General features: G+C 37.9%; 1 long non-coding RNA gene across 2 annotated transcripts; it reads right to left on the reverse strand.

Moving 5' to 3' along the window:
* Window positions 1–399: 399 nt before the first annotated feature.
* On the reverse strand, window positions 400–10,883 carry LOC136291801 (uncharacterized). Of its 2 annotated transcripts, none has more exons than XR_010721738.1 (7): window positions 10,776–10,883; window positions 9,865–9,902; window positions 8,480–8,665; window positions 5,188–5,290; window positions 2,560–2,600; window positions 2,409–2,447; window positions 400–2,032 (listed from the first exon to the last, which is right to left on the reverse strand). It is a non-coding gene; the product is annotated as an uncharacterized lncRNA (long non-coding RNA). The 2 variants fall into 2 exon arrangements; XR_010721737.1 differs by having other exon boundaries at window positions 9,759–9,902.
* Window positions 10,884–14,682: the final 3,799 nt, after the last annotated feature.

Genomic DNA, 14,682 nt, shown 5'->3' on the forward strand with positions numbered 1-14,682 from the left:
CTCAGGGAAGGTGAAGTAGAAGGAATAAACAAAAACTCAGAGAGAAAGGAGCAATTAGCCAAGAATAAGCAGAATATACACTAAGGAAAATGAGGTATGGAAGTGACTTGTGAGCTCATAAAAGATTTTGAAGTGCTAATAATCACATTGTAGTTGACAACATCTTAATATACTATAGAATCACAGAATCGTAAAGGTTGGAAGAAATCTTTAAGAATGTCAAGTTCAACTGTAAACCCAGCACCATCACTGTGACCCCTACACCATTAAACCATATCACCCAGCACCAGATCCAGAGGCCTCTATAGTGACCACTAATTACTATAGTGATTTCTCAAATGGTCAAATGACAATGTTCAAAGCATATCACAAATAGAAAAAAAAAAAATCAGGGCCTATTTGTTTATAGACAGCTATAACCACATTTATATGCATGCTTGAAATAAATGGGAAATGTTTATGCATTTAAATTCAAATTGTTATGAGTTTAAAAGCTTAGGTTACAAGCTCAGTGCATAGGTGGCTTGGCACAACATAAAGCATAACAATTGGACAAACTATACATTTTGAAGAGTGCAACAGGCTTGAATTGGCTTTCATCCATATATTCTTTCCAGGTGACTGGGGATGCCCAGTATTATGACAGTGAGCATACAGGGACCAGTAATGAGAATCACACTATAAGAGAGATTTAACTACAGCTGAATATTGCAACTGCTATATTATGCTTGTGCTGTGATTTCAACTGATTTCTGTATCACTGCTAAACTGAACTGCCATGTAATGCCAACTCTACCAAATAAGTAAATTCAATATTAAACATTAAACACTCCTCATATGGAAAATCTAAGAGCATTCATTCAGAGACTATTGGGCTCTGACAAGCTACCAAGAAGTAAATTTGGCATCTATAAGATGCAGGATCTTTTGAGTCCTACTGATGTCTCAACTGAGGAGAAGCTGTGATCTGGGAGCTGCTACTAATTGTCAGACGTAAAATACTTTGTATCTGCTAAAGGCAATGAATTTTTCGCTAGTATGTTCTCTGGAACTTGGATTCCACATGAAGTTTGCAAAGAAGTGGTGGGCCTATTCTAAATAGGAAACAGTAGTATTGCAATAGAGGATCACAATTCACAGCTTGAAATAAGAGAGAACATGCATTAATGCACCCTTTACTGTAACAAATTTATGACTCGTTCCAATACATCTGCATCTTACTGGGATAGGAAATGCCGCTGTCCTCTAAATCCTTCATAAAAGTTAACATATGTTTATGCAGGGACTGCTCTCCTCAGATTCAGTGGGAAACTTCCCCAGAACATTTGCAATCACAGAGTATAATGTGAACAATGTCCCACTGAGAAGTCTGTGACTACCAGAGCTGGTCCAACTGGCCAATAATGACAAGAAGTATAATTTTCTTACTGTTTTGGATAGTTCCCTAAGTAAAAAGTGTGTGTCTTTTATACTATTTTTAAAAATTTTGAAGAAAAAATTTTTGCAGTCAAAGCAAACAGGAAAATACCTGATGTGGATGCCAGGTGACCTGCACAGATGAAACAATATTTGAGAGTAGGTCCTCATAATGCTACCAGCTGCTAGGACAGGCTTAGATTCTGTCTTTTGCCTGTCTGCTGAAAAAGACAAAAGAGTAATTACTTACCCTCTTTCTAGTAAAGAGTTCATGTAGCCTTGTCCATATATATTCTGCAGCTATTGCCACAGTTACTGGCAGAAGGTCCTGAGCTGTTGAGTAAGTAAACAGCTGCATCAAATTCAAACTAAGAAGCCACACTAAAATTGTTTATAGTCTGTCTCCATGCATAGACACAGCCAGGATATCTGCATGCACATACAGTTCCATATCTCTCCTTCTTATGGGAGTACTCATAAAAAGCAGCAGAAGTTGTTTTTTTCTTTTCTAAAATGCACGGTAAATTGCCTTGTGACATCTGAGAGCTGTTTTGGGGCACACATTCATGCAAGGTGGTACACACATCAACTGAAATGGCCTGGTCCTTAAATAGCTCTGAAAAGACAGCAAAGAATGTGAAAAAATTCTATACAACGACATCTGAAATGTATAGAGAAAGCATTTCTACATAGATTTGTGGTTTGGGGAAGACAAAAGATGCAGGAATTTGTAACTTTTAAAAGGCAACATTTTTTTTTAAAAAATGACCCAGACCTTTAGAATGTTACAAAGAAGGTTAGGTTATAGTGCACATGTGAACATTATGGAGGACAGAGTATGGGGGGAAAATAGTGCTAAAAGACCACCAAATTTTTACTCTGTTGATTTATCACTGACTGCAGTAAATGCTGCTAAGCAAAGTTTCCTTTAAAATGCAATATGGGATTGAATGCCCTGTTTCCCCTCCGTGTTTATTCCTATTTGCACCTACCTCTAAAAATTTGGAACAGATCAGGAAAACCTGATACAGCTGGAGAGAAAGATAAAATCCATCAGTTTAACAGTGGACATATTTGAAGAATCACTTCACACAGGGCCATGATTGTGAATTCAAAGAACTCTTGTGGAAGAGAAATACTTACCTAATAAACAAGAAGATAAGTAGAAACCACAAAATGTCTACCTGTTGAAAAGAAGCAATTTTTGAGAAGAGTTCAAATGATTTCCTAGAAAGGGTAGCTGAGGATACAAATCTCTCAGGATTTACTGACATCTTTTACAATGCCTGTCAAACTGATTTTGTCAGCAGATATGATAGATTATAAGAAGCGGTGGTAACTTAAGCGATTTTCTTGGGTAGTTTTGGTATTAATAATCTGCTATACTCACTGATGCTGTACAAATTTCTGTTTCTTGTTGTGTGTGTCTGAAAACTTTTGATAAAATAATAACAATAACAACAACATAATACATCTTTAGGACTGATAACAGAACTATTTTGTTCTGTTGAGTTGCATAAATACTCAAAAAGTAAGACACTATCTGTTACATATGGCATCTATCTGTTTTTGAGCTCATGCAGGAAAGGATGTCCTGATTTTTCCAGAGTTCTGTATGAATCATGTTGGTGTCCTGGTTCCAGCCAGGAGAGGGTTAATTTTTGCAGTAGTCAGGAGGGGGCATAGTCTAGGACATGGAGGTTATTCTAGAATGCCTCATGTCATTTTCGGGGTGTGGGGGGAGTGTTTCATTACCAATACTCTGCTATTATTAGTTGTTTGCTTATCGCACTGCTGTTCACAGTAATTTGTTTATTTCTCAACCTGTGATCTTTGCCTTTTGTGACCCCAATTCTCCTTTTCAGCCCTCCACAGGGAGAAAGGGAAGGGGGAGTAAGTGAATGGCAGCCTGGCTTGGAGAGTCTCAGTGGGGGCACTAAACTGGGGAGCACCATTCCTAAAACAGAACACTAAGGAATCTATGAATCTTTGGAACTAGAAATAGTCAGATGACATTAATGTCATCAATAGTGAACTAAAGGCAGATCCAATAGTTTGTGCTAAATTGGCTGTGCCTTTGCTTTCAGAATTTGTTTCCTTCAAAGCAGAGGTGCATTGGTGAATCAGAATTAAGCTGAAAAAGTAAATATTGATAAAGAATGTCATATTTGACCCTACTTCCACAATCAAATTGTGAATTTTCACTTTTGTTAGAACATTTGTTATTTGCTTATAAATTCTAAAACACCATATCAAAAAAGTAAAAATGAAAGCTCTGAAGTATTTGGCCAACACCCATTTGCTTGTTACTGTTTGAAAGTATTAAATACTAGCATATTAAGTGTCCTCATCTTACCAATATTGTATCACTTATCCTATATAGAGGTTATGAATTTTTGAGCTCTTGACATTGCCTTTTGCTCTGGTTGAATTATGCTCAAAAATATTATTTGCTGCTCAGTGATATATCATGGGCACAATACATGGTCAAATAATTTGTTTGCTTCCTTAAAGGTAAAAAAAAAAAAAGTTATTTGTTCTCAATTTCTACTATTATATATAAATTTATTTTGATCCAACATAACTCCGTTAAAAAAGCTCTCGTCAACTGGAAATAATGAAAATTCTTAGTTTTTATAAAAGACGATGTTTCTTCACCCTGTAATGGACATTGTGTTGTCTTAATTTGGGAAGACAGGTATCTGCCAGGTAAAAGCTGGAGTTTCCTAATGGAGAGTGTAAACCACCTCCCTTTTTTTCCAATTATAAATTTACAATCAGAGGCTCTTAGGCAAAGATTTGGGAATAGGAATAGCAGGTCTTTACTAGTACGTATTACAAAGCAAACAAACAAACAAAAAAACCCCAAATAACTACAGCATTAATAACAAAAGAAAACAGTACCAAGAACCTTGAGGGCTTTGTTTCACAAAACCCAGAGCAGTTTGGTCTCCGTGCCCCTGCAGGATCCTCAGAGCACCAAGCTGAAACAGTGGAAAGTCCCGGGCTGGTAGCTGGGATGGCAGGGTGTCCCAGCAGGCAGGGGGGTGCAGGGTCACACTGTAGCAAGAGGAGCAATACCGAAGAAGACGAAGGCGAGGCAGGGCTGGCCCAGCTCCCGCGGCCAGCAGAGAAAGCTCAAGATTCAGGCCGAACTGGTGATAGTAGATTTCCCAGGACTGGATCCCTTTGGCCACACACAGTGAAACTCTTCCAGCCAGCAACAGCCCAGCTGTTCTCTCTCCCCGAACGCCGAAAAAAAACCAGCCCGCAGCTGCCTCAAGCTCTTTTACCTGCGTTATCTCCCTCTTCCAACTTTGTCCACCTCTTTGTATTGGTTAAGTACTCTCAAGTATCTAACACTTGGTCTCCTTGGTAACTTATGGGGAAAAATTCTTTAGAGAAAGAAGGAACAAACCTAACCCCCAACAGGTGTCTCTAAAACAAGCATCCTTTTCAAAGTCTCCTTTATTTGATCTCAAATGGTAGAATCTATAATACCATAAATATTTCTTTTTATAGCAAAGGACTATCTGGATTTTGTGACTGCTGTCAAGAATCTCTAAAGAGCATCCAAGGTATTTTTTTAGAACATCTTCTTAGTGCTCATTTAAATTGTTAGCAAAAATGAGTAGGAAATGGTAGAAAAGGACTGTATTACTGGATTATGGCTGGTACAATGTAAATTGATTCAGCAGGTGCAATGTTCTGATTATGCCATTGCCAACACTGTTCCTTTTGTCAGGAACAAAGTATGCAAAGAGGACTTACCTATGCCAGTACAGGTAGCGGCACTCCATCTCATGGAAGGGAGGTGACTTGCAGAGTACCCCAGTCCTTGCATTCTGTATGTATGTTTTCAGATGATTCAAAACTGAATTGGAAAGGAATGAAAAACAAGGTGATGAATGTCACTAATGATTCTAAGCACAGTACAAACTATATTTGACTATGCAGAGTTGCAGAGGGATGTCAAGGTATAATGACACTGATTATAAAAGAGCAAGTGAAATTCAATGTGGACAAGTGAAAAGGTGTAAGTCAGAAATGTAATTTTTCATGTACAATACTGTCTGCCTATGCAGCAACATCCAGCTGTGTTCCAAGGGTGAGGTGAACACTCAAAGCCTCTGCATCAGGCAGGGGTAACCTGGCCACACAGGCTGGATAAAAAAGCCTTTTCAAGCACACTCAGATTGGAGGGAACTGAAGAGGGGCTCTAAATACAGAGGTCAAATCATTCTCTTTGTGGTATAATGGGGACTGGTACTAAAGGATTCATAGTTATCTCTTACCTGAATTTTACTCTGACTGCATCACTGTTGTCACACAGTCCAGCTTATATATTTAAAATGTACATACAGCTGTGTTTATGCAATAGTCAAGCATTTCTTCATACAATAAGGATATTTTTGATTCAATTCCTTGCAGAAATCAAATCTTCTTGAAGTTGTGTACAATGACAAGGAAACTGTTCCTTGCAGATTTAAAGGATATTTTACAACACTTATTTGAATTTTTTTGACAGCTGACCTCCATTGATTTTAAAGCATTTAGCTTCTTTATTTCCAGCCGATCAGATTTTGACTTACTCAATATAGTTAGATGCAAAGCTCCCAAATGATCACAGTACAGACTGACAACACTTGCTCTTAGTCTCAGACCTGGCAAATGTTTCCAAACATACAAAACTGAAATACAGGCAACAAATTAGAAATGAATAATCACATGAAGAGAAGCAACAGTTCTGCTGCTTAAGATGATACACAGTAGAATTGAGGTTCAGTACTTCAGTCAGATCTCTTGCTTTGGCATACTCCTAAAGAAACACTTCCAGAGCAAATTGGCAAGGGGAAGAAAAGAATCTTTTCAGTGCAAATAGAGAAGTCAACAAAATAGAATTTTTTTCCCTAAGATAATTGAAAAGATACCCCGTACATTATCCTGCAGTGATCATTGGAGTGGATACTTACATGTAATAAATTCAAGAAGGTCCTACAAGAATAAAGGGCTTTGTATCTGTACACTTATCTATAGATTGGAAAACATAGGGCTCAACTCAAAGCATGGCAAAAATAATGGTGAAATTCCCATTGATTTCAATAATCTTTTATGTACAATTTCCTTCTTCCTAAAGCATCAGTACACACCTCCCTCAGTGAAATTTATGTATGTACATTGAACTTGATAGCTTTCTTTGTATAGTAGAGGAGCAGTGAGCCAAATGGATTTTGATTCTCACAGAACTTTCACCACACAAAAATAATGAGACATTTAATTCTCCTTCCCGGCAAAATATCGTAGCAACACATTCAATTAAAATCAGTTCTTGGACTGTGAATCACTGTTCAGTCACTGAAAGTGACTAAAGATTTTTCTCCTTACACAGGCTATTTTTTGTCAAGTGAAGAGATTAATTAAAAAACAGCTGAATTAAATCTGTACTTTCCTGATATCACCTATATAAGCCAATGTTATGCTAGTCTGTTAAATTTAGCACACTACAACATATGGAAGGGAAGAAAGGACAATCTCTCTGTCAAGATTCAATCCATACAGTGACAATACATGAGTTATTTAATTACAGCCATCTGCATTTTGTAGCAGATGAACAAGGAATATATGGTATATGACTGATGAGGTTGCTATGTCCTTTGATGACCTCTCAGCAAATAATGAAGCATGACTGCTCATGCTTAGCACGGTCACAGACTACACTTTCCTTGTTTTTGTGCTGGTATCACTGTAATACTTTGTCTGGAGCCTGCTGCTCTTCAACCAGGTGAGGGATTGTGCTTGATTCTGCCAACTACAAAACTAATAAGGCACACTATTACTGCTTTCTACAAATCTTGTCTCTTTATCAAGTATTCTAACCTGGAACTTCACTCAGAACTTACTAACAGGAAGAATTAATGCTTCTGTAGAGAACATGTTTATGATAAAACAGTATTAACGAAGTATGTGTGAAGACTGGCTAATACAGGAGCTCTTTCGTGTAGCTGCCATGCCACACTTCATCGCAACAGTAGGTTTAAATTCTGCACCTGCCTTAGGGAAGAAAAGGCTTCCCTTATCGCTCATGAAGGTGACTGAATGACTGTACACACATATTTGCTTTTACAATTTTTTCATCTTCAAGATTTAATAATTGAAAACGATTGCCTCCATCACTAGATAGTCACACCTCTTAAATATATAGCACTCTAAATTTTTACATATACTTAGAGGCAGAGCCACTGCAGAGACTCCTTTTTAGTTAATATTTTCGGAAAAGAGTACCTGTCTACTTCATCAAGTGTAAAAGCACTATTTATTTTCATAATCGTCTGTAAACTACTGTGCATAGACTAAACTGACTGAACACAGAACCTCATTTATAAAGAAATCTCTCCCTGTTGATTTGAGATTTCTTTGTAACGAAAGATTCACAGACAGCTTCTTCAATAGTCTCTACAAAAGCCTAAAATGAAGGATTTCCACACTAAAGATCCATTTCTACTGATGGTACTGATGATGAATAACTATTATTTTAGAAAGTTTCACAATTTAAACGAGACCACTGATAGAAATAGTACAAACCTGCAAAACAGTGAGTTGAGTAATTGAAAATGTGTGAAATTAATAATTTTGAGTTCCTCTGCAAGTTCCTCTGAAACTTTGCCAAAACAGTTATGACAGCAGATTTGGACCACTTATATCTTTACTACTTAAGCAGCAAAAAAAGAGAAAAGGTTACATTACACTTAAATTCAAAATTACTTTCTTTGTATACAAACCTAATTTCCATAAACAGAGAGAAATTACTATGTGAAAAAGCATTCCATGTGGCAAAAATCTGGTGTTTGGAAATACAAACCTTGGAAATGTGGGGTTCGAGTTTGTGGCCTCCTATATTGCAAACAGCAACCATGGACTTGTGTTGAAGAAAAATAACACATTAAGCATCAATAGGTAGTAGTACAGGCCCTGCAGCTTTTATACAGATTACCAAGAAAGAAAGAGTAAACTATACTTAAGCTAGGAATGAATTTAAAGTCAGGAGAAGGCAAATACTACACACGTGTTGAAGAAGAAAAGCTGGAAATAAGAAAGCTGCTTTTTCTCAAGATCTGAGTGACACTGTTTGCCATGAGCTGTCCGGGAAAGGTTCCTCATCCCTCCCGGCCGTGCCAAGTGTGGCAGCTGCGCCTGGATGCGGCAGCAGGTCTGTGCACTAGGCGGCGCTGCAGAGCGACACGATCATTCTCTGAAAAGTAAAAAGAAATCAGGAGTGATTGAATTTCTTTGACATGAAAATAAATCTATGAATCATGCAAGTTAATTCTCAGGCAAATATAATAACAGGCAAAAAGAATGGTTAATTGTGTTTGGGTATAGCTAGATCACTTAAAAGCTTCTCAAGGAAAAAGAGATGGAATCTGGTCAGCACTCTGAGAGACCTCCAAGGAAATAGCACATGAATTATTCTCCTAGTCAGGAAACTGAAATGTCTGAACATATAAAAACAGCTGCAGCAGCACCACCCCCCCACTGGGGATCTAATTATTCTGATTATACAGAAGATCAAAGCTTTGTTCATTCTGTTTAAAAACATCCCTTTGCATTCTTATAAGAATATTCACTGGTAACATCCCAGTCAAATTCAAGTTGCTGCAACTAAACTCCAGGGTTACAATTCAAAGTTGTTTGGCCCACCCTAAAACGTGCACTCATTCTTTTCTGGGCAATGCATGTTCAGTACATCCATTTATCTGGAAGTTTCAGCTTCTAGATTCCCACTCCATACTTGTTTCTATTCTGCAACTCACCTCTTTGAAATAAACAGCTGCCACCTGCCACTATTCACCTCACCTTCAATTATCTCTCATCAAGTTTCTTAGCACTGAACTTTAAAATACTGCATCAGGAATGAAGGAATGAGAGTGAATGAAACCTTATTTAAACATGTAATTTCTCCTGTAATGGTCTCTAATTTTGAGAGACTTGCAAAATGCCTAGCAGACAAGACAAAGAATAAATGACAGGTAGGGTTTCTACACAGTCCCACGAGACCTGTGGCAACACAGAGAATTAGTGAAACAAGTGTGTCAGCACTGTCATTAAAAATAATTTATAATTCATGCAAATCACATACGTACTGGGAAAAACTGGATGTCACCTGTCCTGTTTCATTTTAAAATGGAAGAGGCAAGAATGGGTGTTGCTCATGATCTCTTTGTTGGGAACAAGCCCTGAAGAGTTATACATCAGTAAAAGCTTCTTTCTCATTTCCATATTATTCTCCTCATGCACGCTTATATAAATAATAGGTGGTTTTCTTAGAAAAATACAAGTTTTACCTTGAGAAGCCTTCTGCTATTCTCTCTTTGCAATTAAAGTGGTCAAATACTTCACAGACTTCATAGATGAGTAACTGATTGAACTGGTTAAATTCTTGGTACACACCTTTTTTTTTTCTTGAAAGCAGATGTGCTGTAGCAATTCTAGGATCAGAGAGGTGATAATCTTAGTGAAAACAACTTCATATACATCATTACTTTCAATCTAAAGTTAACATATGCAAGTTATGTGTTTTATGCAAAAAGACAAATTTATGAGTTGAGAACACTGAGGATCAAATTGAAAATCATAGGTTGCAATTAATCGAAGGTGACAAATATGTATTTTCAAGGTGGAAATTTAAGTTTCATAACCAAAATCAGAGTGCAAGACTGATAGCTTCTGAGCTTGCTACTGGTACAGAAAAGAAACTGTGATGTAGACAGTGCCATGGCAGGCTAAATTCACACTCAAAAGATACCCAAAGACTTCTGACTACAGAATCACAGAATGGCTGGAGTTGGAAGAGACTGCTGAAGGGCATCTGGTCCAACACCCCTCTTCAAGCAGGACTGCCTTGAGTCTATTGCCCAGGGCCATGCTGGGATACCAAGTCCAACAGCAAGTGCATGTTTCCAGTTGTATTTTTCGTAGAAAAACTGTGTGACAAGTATATGACCAAATATAAGATCACTCATTACCAGTCACATTTAATTAAGTAATTCCCTTCAGTTCAGTGAATCGCATGCTTCAGTTCAAAAATTTTGTAAATCACATACCACAAACTGGTTTGTGTGATAACTTCTCTCAACAGACTAAACAGATATTTAATAATACTCTTACTTCAATAAAGAATGGGCATATAAAAGAAAAGCCATTATTCTATGCCTAAGAAAATCTACTTTTTAAATGACATGTGGTCATCGCCAAAATCAAAACAGTAGTCTGCCTCTCCAATGTGCATTACATGTACATTAGGGTAACTAGCACAGAAAAAAAATACATTACATTTTAAATTTGCTACTGGGCATGCCTACCAGATCCCCCTGAGAGTAAAGGCTACTGACTCTGTCTCCTTTCACGACTTGGACTAGCAGTCTTGCCTCAATGGCTTCAATCACTACAGAGCTGAAATTCACCTGCATTTCACTTCTGACCTTGTGAAGACCAGCAGCAGCAGCAGTTTAAAAATGTTGACAACCAGAGCTGCCGGCTGCCAATCTCTCTTCCTGGGGAGTTAACACATCTCATTTCACCTGGGATACAATAAGATGTGTGCTCACAGACAGCTGAAGGGAGGGGTCAGCAGCATCTGAAGCAGCCCCCACACATCTGTTTACAATCATCTGCTCATATTGTTAATTGGTATGAGGTACGTTATTCCCTCTGAAGGACTTACGGTAGGCTTTGTAAACTCCAGGCCAGATGTAGAAAAGAACAAAATCTAAAGAAAATAACTAACTATGTTTAAAAGATGTAATTTCTTTTAGAAGTGTCCATATTTGTCCTTCTACAGACAGTGAGTAAAGATTGCAGCATCAGTTGGCTCTGAATGCTTAGCATTTTGTCCTTCTTGCAGAACAGGGAGCCAAGTGTGGACAAGCAGGTTACTGTACCATAAACAGCTGTGTAGCAATACACTGCTGACATGACTGCAGTTCTATCATCTGGCCAAACACAAACCCACAGGAAAGCCTTATTCACAGGTGATGCCCTCCCAAGTTGCAAAGGATACAGCTTCAAATACAGCATAATAAAACCAGGAAATAATTGGTCATCTGTGGCAAATATCTTGGAACAAAGTGCAGAAGGAGGAAGTTCAACAGGTGGAAGCAGAAACTGAAGGAATAAAACCAGTAGTGACACTGCTACCCTGCATAGCCAATAGATGCCCTGTATATACTAGTGCATATGTGTACATACATACAAAAATAGATATTTATAAAACATCACAAGTCAACAGGACTGTGAAAGTCACAACAGCAGTAAGTCTTCTACAGTTCTCACATCATACACATTAGAACAACTTAACATCTCCATATTACAATGCTCAGCTCATAGAGTTAGTAGTAATTGCAAGTAACACTTGCAAATACGTTAAAGTATTTTAAAAATGTCAGCAAGCTGAGTTCCAATGTGCCTGAGAAGCAGACTGTCTCAGTGTGATGGTGAAAAGGAGATACTATGGTAAAAACTATTGTCCCTAATTCACCTAAAAATGTCTCTGACATAGCCAGGGAAAGACTTTTGATCTCAGAATTTCAATTTCTGATATCAAAAACTGATGCAAAATACAATGGTAGTCTGTAAAAATGTTTTTATGTATTACAGAACCTGTTGACTCACTCTCTCAAAAATAAGATCATGTAATCATTATGATACCAGTATATTATCAGAGTAGGAGAACAATGCTTGCCAAACATAGTGTTGCAAAAGCAATGATAAGCCAGTAAAACATGACACTTAAAATAAGCAGTGGAAAGTTGTACTTAGTAAGGAAAATTGCCACTTAAAACAGCAGAAAAGAATATTTGAAGAGAAAAAAATAGAAACAAAGGAAAGTTTTATAACAAAGAGAATTCTAATTCAAATAAAAGAAATCACTAGTCGTTATAAGAGTAATCTTCTAAGTTTAGTTCTCACCAGAAAGTTAATCATGAAAAAACCCAGCAGTCACTGGGAAGTATAAAGAAGATCATAGCACAGTCCATATTGCCAAATCAATTTCTTAGTCTCAAGGAACCTGAGAGAGCTTTCCAAGTCCTAACTGTAAATAGCACACTTCTTCCCTATCACAGAAATATAAAGGTCAGTGGTGTCCCCAGGTCTAATCTCCATAAGTTTCCATAAAATAGTTCTGGCTGACTTCTTATTTCCTAAATTTCTTGCTATTACTGGGTGCTCTCTTTGCACTCCTAAGGCCTCAACTGCTTAGCAGGAGCAGAGGTGCAGCTTCAGAAAAATATATGCTTCTCCCCCAAACCTAGTCAAAAGGATTTGATGCTGAAAGAAAAAAGGGTTTGTAGTAATGAGTTCTTAATGCCGCTGCAGGTTTTTAAGAAGTGCAGATTTGTTCACTGTGAAATGGGTCATGGCCAGCAAGTGTATTTCACAGAATCAAATACAAACCTGCAACTGGTAATTCTCACTGTTCTGTGCTTCTTTAGGACCAGAGGTCTAACAGTGAAAGGTTGATTGATCACTCATGGTCAATCCATCAGCATCCAGCCCCCCACCCTATTTGCTAAACATAGATGACATCTGGAAAATTTAAGACATCTGTGTTTTAAGAAGGATTTGGCTTTCTCCCTACATACTTTTCAATCATACTTGACCCTACAGTAAAACTAGCAGCAAAGCTCATTTTGCAAACATGGAACACAGGATCACTGTAGACTCAGCCAAATAAGTAAACAAGGGTTAAGGAGATACATTTCTCTTCAAATACACTTAGCTCCAGAATTAGCAGATGCAACACGGGAAATGCTTGGCTTAGTGCATCCATTTAAAAAGGAATTTTTAAAAAAAGTTCATTCTAGTGCTAATAAGTGTTTCTCAGCTAATGCTGGAATCATCACTTAATGGGGGAGAGTAAACTTTCAGAATGTCATAGGTGAACTTCATTGGCCCAGTTATGTTCTACCCATTCTATAATTCTGTGTTAAAATGGAAAGAATTTTTTTTTTTTTTTTTTTTTTTTTTTTTTTGCAGTGAAGTCTTTGAAGTTTATGAACCCTCAAAGTGTTTGTTGGGAACATTAGGAAATGGCAGATTACTGTTACCTCTTATCTTAGATTCTAAGTTCTCTGGGAGAGGTATTGCCTTTTTATTGTGTGTCTTTAGCTGAAACTGGCAGAACAGAGGCCTGCTCACTGCCTGGCCCTCATCTGTCACCACTGGGTCAGTCAAAGGAAAATTTGCCATTGGCTTCAATGGGCAATAAATGAGACTCCTTGGTAATATAGAATATGATCCTTAGGGATCTGAAAAGAGTGTCTCAACAGGTTCTCACTGTTTATTTAAAGGATAAAAACGATTGAAAGTATCTCTCTTGTCAATCAGGATGCTAGAAAGATGGAGAGGTCAACCCAGAAACCATCTGTTTTGCACATGTGTATTTGAATTTTTGGAAGCACAGAGCCATCAGTCTTCCTTTTCAAGTAGCATGGAAACTTTTTTTTTCAGCAAATAAAATGGCATAACTAAGCCATATTTTTAAACTGTACTTTTATTGGACATATAAATTAAAATAAATACCATCCTGACTGTACATTTTGTGACCTTAAATGGAGAGAATTCCTTTTCAAGGAAGATCAGGAATTCATTCTGCCAAGTAGTATTAGAAATGGGATGGAAGGCAAGACACAGGCTTAAAAGCCTTCCTGGACAATGGGGTAAATTTGAACTAGCCTAATGTCGTCTCCCTGTGTATCTTCTTTAGGTCAGAGTAGGTGGGCTGGTAGAGAGAAGTATTTCCCAACCGATGAATGTTCTGAGGTAGGTCAGGATAGTGATTAAATGTGTATGTTTCCAGCTCATCAGACAAATGCAGCAGATGGCTCCTTACCAAAGACCCTGTGGACACCATAAATCCAGTTCTGTGAATTACAAATCAAAAGAGACACTCATACCCTCTGCAAGGAGCGAAGCAGCAGGTTCTCTCACCTGACTGAAAGCAGCAGCAGGTGCTGAAATTGCCAAACCAATTTGAGAAGGCCTAATTGCCTTTGAAGCATCTATAAGAGGATATAAGGCTTAGTTACTTACCTATAGGAATTACTTTTGTTGTTCGAAGACTCCCTAATAGCCGGTGTTCCTGCTTTCCACTGTGGCAGCCCCTAGCATAGTGACGGTACCAATGGAACGCCATTCCCCATTTAAGACTGGAGCTGACAAGGGCTTGCTAAGCCTACAGAGCCCAGTGCTGCTCAGCACCACTGCGAG

Source organism: Chamaea fasciata, unplaced genomic scaffold (genome assembly GCF_029207755.1).
Source record: "Chamaea fasciata isolate MVZ Bird 193981 ecotype frontalis unplaced genomic scaffold, bChaFas1.0.hap1 SCAF_7, whole genome shotgun sequence".
NCBI lineage: Eukaryota > Metazoa > Chordata > Aves > Passeriformes > Sylviidae > Chamaea > Chamaea fasciata.